At 51.6% G+C, this 5,876-nt stretch overlaps 1 long non-coding RNA gene across 1 annotated transcript; it reads right to left on the reverse strand.

Moving 5' to 3' along the window:
- Positions 1-817: 817 nt before the first annotated feature.
- On the reverse strand, positions 818-2,067 carry LOC113956473. Its single transcript, XR_003530861.1, has 3 exons — positions 2,001-2,067; positions 1,400-1,470; positions 818-860 (listed from the first exon to the last, which is right to left on the reverse strand). It is a non-coding gene; the product is annotated as an uncharacterized LOC113956473 (long non-coding RNA).
- Positions 2,068-5,876: the final 3,809 nt, after the last annotated feature.

Here is a 5,876-nt window from a genome sequence, read left to right on the forward strand (position 1 = left end):
GCTTGTTCAGCCAGCTCCGCTGTTTTCCATCAGAGCACTTCAGGGATGCAACTGGGATGAGAAGGAGAAGAAACAAAGTAGGACGAGACTCCAGCTTGAGGAGCATTTGCTGAGCACTCAGTCTGCTGTAGCAGTGCCATCACCCCGGCCTTGGGCTCACAGCATCCTGCAGGGCCCTGCTGCTCCCGGGATTCCTGCTGCCCCTGGGAGGGGATGAGCTTTGGGCAAAGGTTGGACTCGGTGATCTTTGAGGTCTTTTCCAAGCCTAATGATTCTGTGATGAGGAAACCCCAGTGACAGTCTCTCCCCATCCCTGAGGCACAGGAGCCATCCCCGGGCTGGGCCGCAGCCGTCGGGTGCCGGCGGTGCCGCTGCGCCTCCCACCCGGGTCGTGTCTGTGTGCAATTAGCTTACAGCAGCACAGTAAATATTTCATACCTTATAGCAAAGGTTGTTTAATTTTTCATTATTTTAAAGCTGCTCATGAATGTTTTACGGGGACGATCTCCTCGGGTGGAGAGCGGAACGGAAAGTGCCAGGGAAGTGTCCTGCAGCCCCAGCTTTGGGGGGTGGATCCAGTCACCCAAGGCCCACCGAGGCTCTTCATTTCAGCTGCTGATGAGCACAACTGCAGCAGGGTGTTGAGCAAAGCATATTTACTGAATCTGTTGCCACGTGAAATAAATGCCTGTAATATCCCTCTACAATCCTATTTATTACGGCAGTAATTAAATTGTCCTTTATTCCATGGACTCAGCAATACTGACTCAGAAGAGGACAAACCCCCCAGCTCATATGTCACGGCACCTTCTGCCTTGGGGTTTTTTGGAGCTCACTTCAAGTTCCACCATTGCTGGAATCTGCAAAAAAAAAAAAAAAAGCCATTAAAAAGGTTTTGTGTCAAAGCCAACGTTTCTGCTCATTGCCATGTGGAAGGTGTCCCTGCCCATGGCAGGGGGTTGGAACCAGATGATCTGTGAGCCATTCCAGGATTCTATGGTTCTGCGTTTCTGGGATGACCACCTCCTTTCCTATCTAATTCTCCTTCTACAGGAAAAGAAAGCCAAGAGCATCTCTGCTTGTGAGATTTGCCACCCAGGCTTTTAACTCTGTGTAGCACAGGGTTTCCCCTCTGCCTCACGTCCTTACCTGCCTCCCTGCAGAACAAACTGAGGGCAAAGTGGGTTGTGTGAACCCAAGTTAAGTCTTCAGGAAGGGACTCGGGATTTTAATCCCAGCTGGTAACTCAGCCATGCAGGATGTGCTCACACAGCAGCGTCCCCTCCACGGCTGCTCCCTCTCTCTCCCTCCTGTCCACATGCCCTGACACTTGAATAGATTTCCCAAAGCCTTAAACACCTAGAGCTGGATCAACTCCTTCTACTTGTGTTTTGCTGACCTGTTGTTTGCTGCACAGCCAGGCTTGAATGCACAGAGTCCTGCCAGGAGCTGGTTTTTTGGAAGACTTTCCTGGAAAAAAATCTCCTTTTTGCTTCTTCCTTCCTGAGGTAGAAGCCCCAGCCCTGGAAGTGTTCAAGGCCAGGTAGGACAGGGCTCTGAGCAACCTGGTCTGGATGAATGTGTCCCTTCCCATGGCAGGGGGTTGGATCAGATAGCCCTGAAAGGTCCCTTCCATCCCAAATTATTCCGTGATTCCTTCCCCACCAGTCGCAGCAGCACTGCAAAGAGAAGGGGTATCAAGGGTGTCCTCTAAAAACAGTGGCCTTTCCCTGTGTCTCCCTCTCCTTGTGGAGCTGCCCCTCACAGCCTGACCAAGGGGACACCCCTCAACTGAGTGCTCTCAGCTGCACACATTTGGAATTCCTTTTCCTCTAGAGAAAGCGAGGAGTACAGCTGACAAAGGGCACAAAAAGGAGGAATGCACATGATAAGGACATTAAAAGAAGGAATACACATGACAAAGGACAATTACTAGGAGTGCCTAGCCAGTGAATTGCCTGGGATCTGTTCTCAGGTCTGTTATCTCCTTTATTCTTCACCTTCACTTGTTTCAGACCTGCCCAAGTGGATTCCCTGTGTTTCAGCTCCCACAAGGATGATCCTCACGGGCAGGGCTGTCCCATGGTCAGTTTGGGATGATGTCACAGTCTTTGACCAGGCTCAGGGGTGGTTTTCCCATTGAACTCTAGCAGCCTGGACACCCCCAGGGGTAACCAAACTGCTGATCTGAGTTCAGCAGCTGCACAAACCAGGAATTCACATCCTCTGTGTGGTGTGGTTGGTGCGAGCCACAGTCTTAGCACAGAACTTTGAGTAAATCCTCGTGGAAATGTTATCCAGAGAATGCTGCAGCTGGGATGAGCTTTTGTGACCCTCCCCCGGGCCCCTTCAAACAGCATTAGGTGACCCTGTAACAGAAGGACTTAGGAGAGAGTTTTGTGGTGGCCCCTCCCCGATGGTTTGAGTCTCACATTGGAGGGAGGTGACAGCCAGAGGGACTGAGGGATCACCTTCCCCATCCCTGCCTCACCTCAGGATCGGAGCAGAGCTGCTTTGAGGTCTCACCATCTGTCACCTCACCACCCCCAAACGCCACACGCCCGCACTCCTCAGGGACACCCCCCCTCTGGGCCTCCATTTCAGGGGCAGGAAACTTCACACTCGCTCTTTTGTGAGTCCAGAACTGCCATTTATGTCCCATTTAAAGAATCCGAGGTGTAAGTTGCACTTAGTCTTGGATTTCCACTCTTTTCCCTGGGGCAGGAGCAGGTGATGAGCCTCGGAGCTCTGATGTGCTCGGAGCTGCTGCTGCCTTTGGCAGGGAGGCTCTGCTCTTCTCCTGGGGATAATCTGGGGGTTTTGGATGCAGGACTTTGGGGACAGCTGAGTCCACACAAGTGGCACAAGGACCAGGGAGCCTGAGGATGGGCAAGGTGAGAAGCATCAGCCTGTTCTAACCCGTCCCACCACCAACAGGCACATGGAGCTGAGTCAGGGGTGGATGGCAGAGACATCAGAGCTTTGGGGAGACTGACCAGAAATCCATAATTAATGAAATCACCCCGTTCCACCTGTCATTTTATCTGCAACCTGCTTTGTGTGTGCTTTTCATGAATACATTAATTAAGGGCTCTGAGTCTCGGAGCAACATTAACAAATCATCATGATGCACTTGTCCACACTTCCCTGAACGCCCCTGTTTGAAAATCTGATTAGGATTGGTTAATTTTAATCAGTGACCGAGGAACACGATATCCCTGTCCTCCCTGGCTGCCTGAGTGATGCAGGCACACGTGTTTGCATTCAAAGCTCTCCGTAGCCTTTTCCTGGAAACTCATAAGAATCAGGGCTGTGAGTTAGGGCTCATCTCCTGTGGGGCTGGGACACGTCATCCAAAAATCCCAGGGAGAAGTTTGGGAAGGTTCAGCTCCTGCTGGTCTTGAGCAGCAAAGGATGAAAAAAGGAGACTAAGACAACAAACAGGAGGACAAAGTGCTCTGGCAGCAGTGAGGGGGATGTGGGTGATGATCTAATGTGAGCTGGTATCTCCAACAAACAATTCCGGCAACAGGGAGAGGTTTCCCACCATGTGTCTTCCGTGAGGGCTTGTTCCAAATTATCTTCATCTCAAACACCATGGCAGAGTCCGTCTGAGGAGGTACAAACACTCTCATCCACGGAGGTACAAACACACTGATCCAGACCAGATTTTTTACTTCACCTCCCCTGCCTGAAAATCTGCTGCTACCAAAGTGTCAGACAGGGAAGAGACTCCCCTTTGTCTCTTCATTCACTGGGAAGAATCCATCATCCAACACTTTTCACCTGCCTCAGTCACAGGTAAATCCCAGACCAGATTTTTTTACGCTCAAACCCTTCACGCTTCCTCTCACCTCCCTCGATGGGACAAATAAAGCTCAATAATATGCAAAATCCCTGATTTCTTGAATTCCTTCCACTCCAAGATGTCTCTTGGCAAAGTGCCTCCTGCAGAAGGGATGAACCCCATCTGTGCCAAAATGCAACTCAACCCCCCGCTTCCAGCCCTGGGTCGGATTTTTATCATAACTCTGCTTTGAATACATATATGCATTAAAAAAGGGGAAAAAGAGGACACTCGGTTGAAAAACAAGAGCTTTGAAATGTGAGCTGGGCTTGGGCAGCACCACAGGGCTGCTGCCGAGCGGCCTTGCCGAGCTCCCGGCGTTCTCCCGGCCTTCTCCCGGCGTTCCCGGCCGCTGCCCCGCCGAGAAAGCCTTTTGTCTTCCCAGCAGGCTGGGGCTGAGCGATGGAAGCCTCTTCCCAGAGGGAAGGCAGCTTGTTTGCAAGAAAAAGGGGAGTTTTCTTTGGCTTTTTTTGAAAAATAATCTGCCATTTATTTTTTTTTTATATATATCTGCATAAATGCTGCAATTCTTTGTGGGATTTCCCCCCCCCCCCTCTCTCCGCTAACAAATGTTCCAGTGTCTTTACCAGGATAAAAGGGTGGGGGAGGGAGAGGCACAACCCCCTCCTCCCCAACCGAACCAGCAGCATATTTGCACTGGTTAATTTAATAGGGAATTAATGCCATTAGTGGATTAAACACGGGAGCAGCTCCGGCTCCCGGCATTAATTCCAGCGGAGCAGGAGGGTGTGTGTATCCATCACATGCTGGCAAGAAAGTGGGAAGGAGCCGGGCTGGGGAACATGATGTCGTGAGGTCTGGTGTCCTCCTGCAACCCTGCCAGGATGTGTGTGGCCCAGGGACAGGGACAAACCAGTAGAAATGGGGTTACTGGGGGCCATGGACTGGGGCTGGGTGGAGACTCAAGGGAAAAGTCTCTGGGTGTGTTTCTTTTGTCAAGCCTCAGCTTTGACATCTGTAAAATGGGTACAAAGACATGGATCCAGTGCTGGCTGAAAGCTCCTGGTGGGAACTGAGAGCGTGGTAGCAGTGGGCTTGTCTGTAAGAGCCCGGGAATCAGCAGGAATGTGCTGGAAGAGGGGACTGGGGAGGAGAAGGGGGCTCTGGCTCTGTCAGCACTGCCTGTGTTGGTGTCCCAGCCAGGTGACTGTGCCAGGAGTGTGACTGTGCCTCAGGGATGTGGCTCTGCATCTCCCAGGAAGTGGGAATCAGCTTTTTCTTTGCAGTTTTGCCTTCACTGGCCCTCACTGCTCATTTTCTGCTGATGAACTCAAGCTTGTGACACCTGTCTCCCATCACTGATGGAGAATCCGGCTGTTTGCTCCCCTCTGCTCCTTTCTCTGGAGCTGTACCCGAGTGTGGGACGTTCTCGTGCCTTGTGGCACCTGTGACAGGTCCTCTCCTTCACCTTGGAGTGGCAAAGGGCTCCCAGACCCTGCTCCCACCACCCCCACTCCACAATGGAGGAACAGGAGAACTCAAGGGTTGGGCAGGGGGAAGGGGCAGCAGTTTGGGTGAGGAGTTTTAAGGAATATGTCCACAGGAGAAGTGGGATTGCATGGCAAAAGCAGCCAAAGGGAACTTCTGCCCATCCAGAAGCACCTGTGTGTGCAGGTGACACTCAGGGGCTGCACCAGGGAGGGATGGGGCAGGGCAGGAGACAGAGCAGCCAGGAGGGATGAGGAGGCTGCGGAGGAAGGATGAGCAGGGAGGTGACGTGGAGACAGCACAGTGTGAGACAGAGCCTTTGAAGCGTAGGGAGAGAGAAAGGAAGGGAAAGAGGCCAACAGAAGCGTCACTGGGACTGGTCAAACATTTCATTTTTGGCAGCTGTGCTCCAAAATGCTCAAAGAGCCAAAAGAAAAAGAAATAAAGAGAAACCACTTCAATACGCACTAAAAATTACAAGGGCCTTTTATTTTAATATGATTTGCACAGTATTTTTGTTAGCAACTGACAGGATCCCCTCCCTCTCTGGCGAGGCACCTGGGAGGAGAGGAGGGATGAA

This window comes from Corapipo altera, unplaced genomic scaffold (assembly GCF_003945725.1).
Source record: "Corapipo altera isolate COAL_440 unplaced genomic scaffold, ASM394572v1 107b, whole genome shotgun sequence".
NCBI lineage: Eukaryota > Metazoa > Chordata > Aves > Passeriformes > Pipridae > Corapipo > Corapipo altera.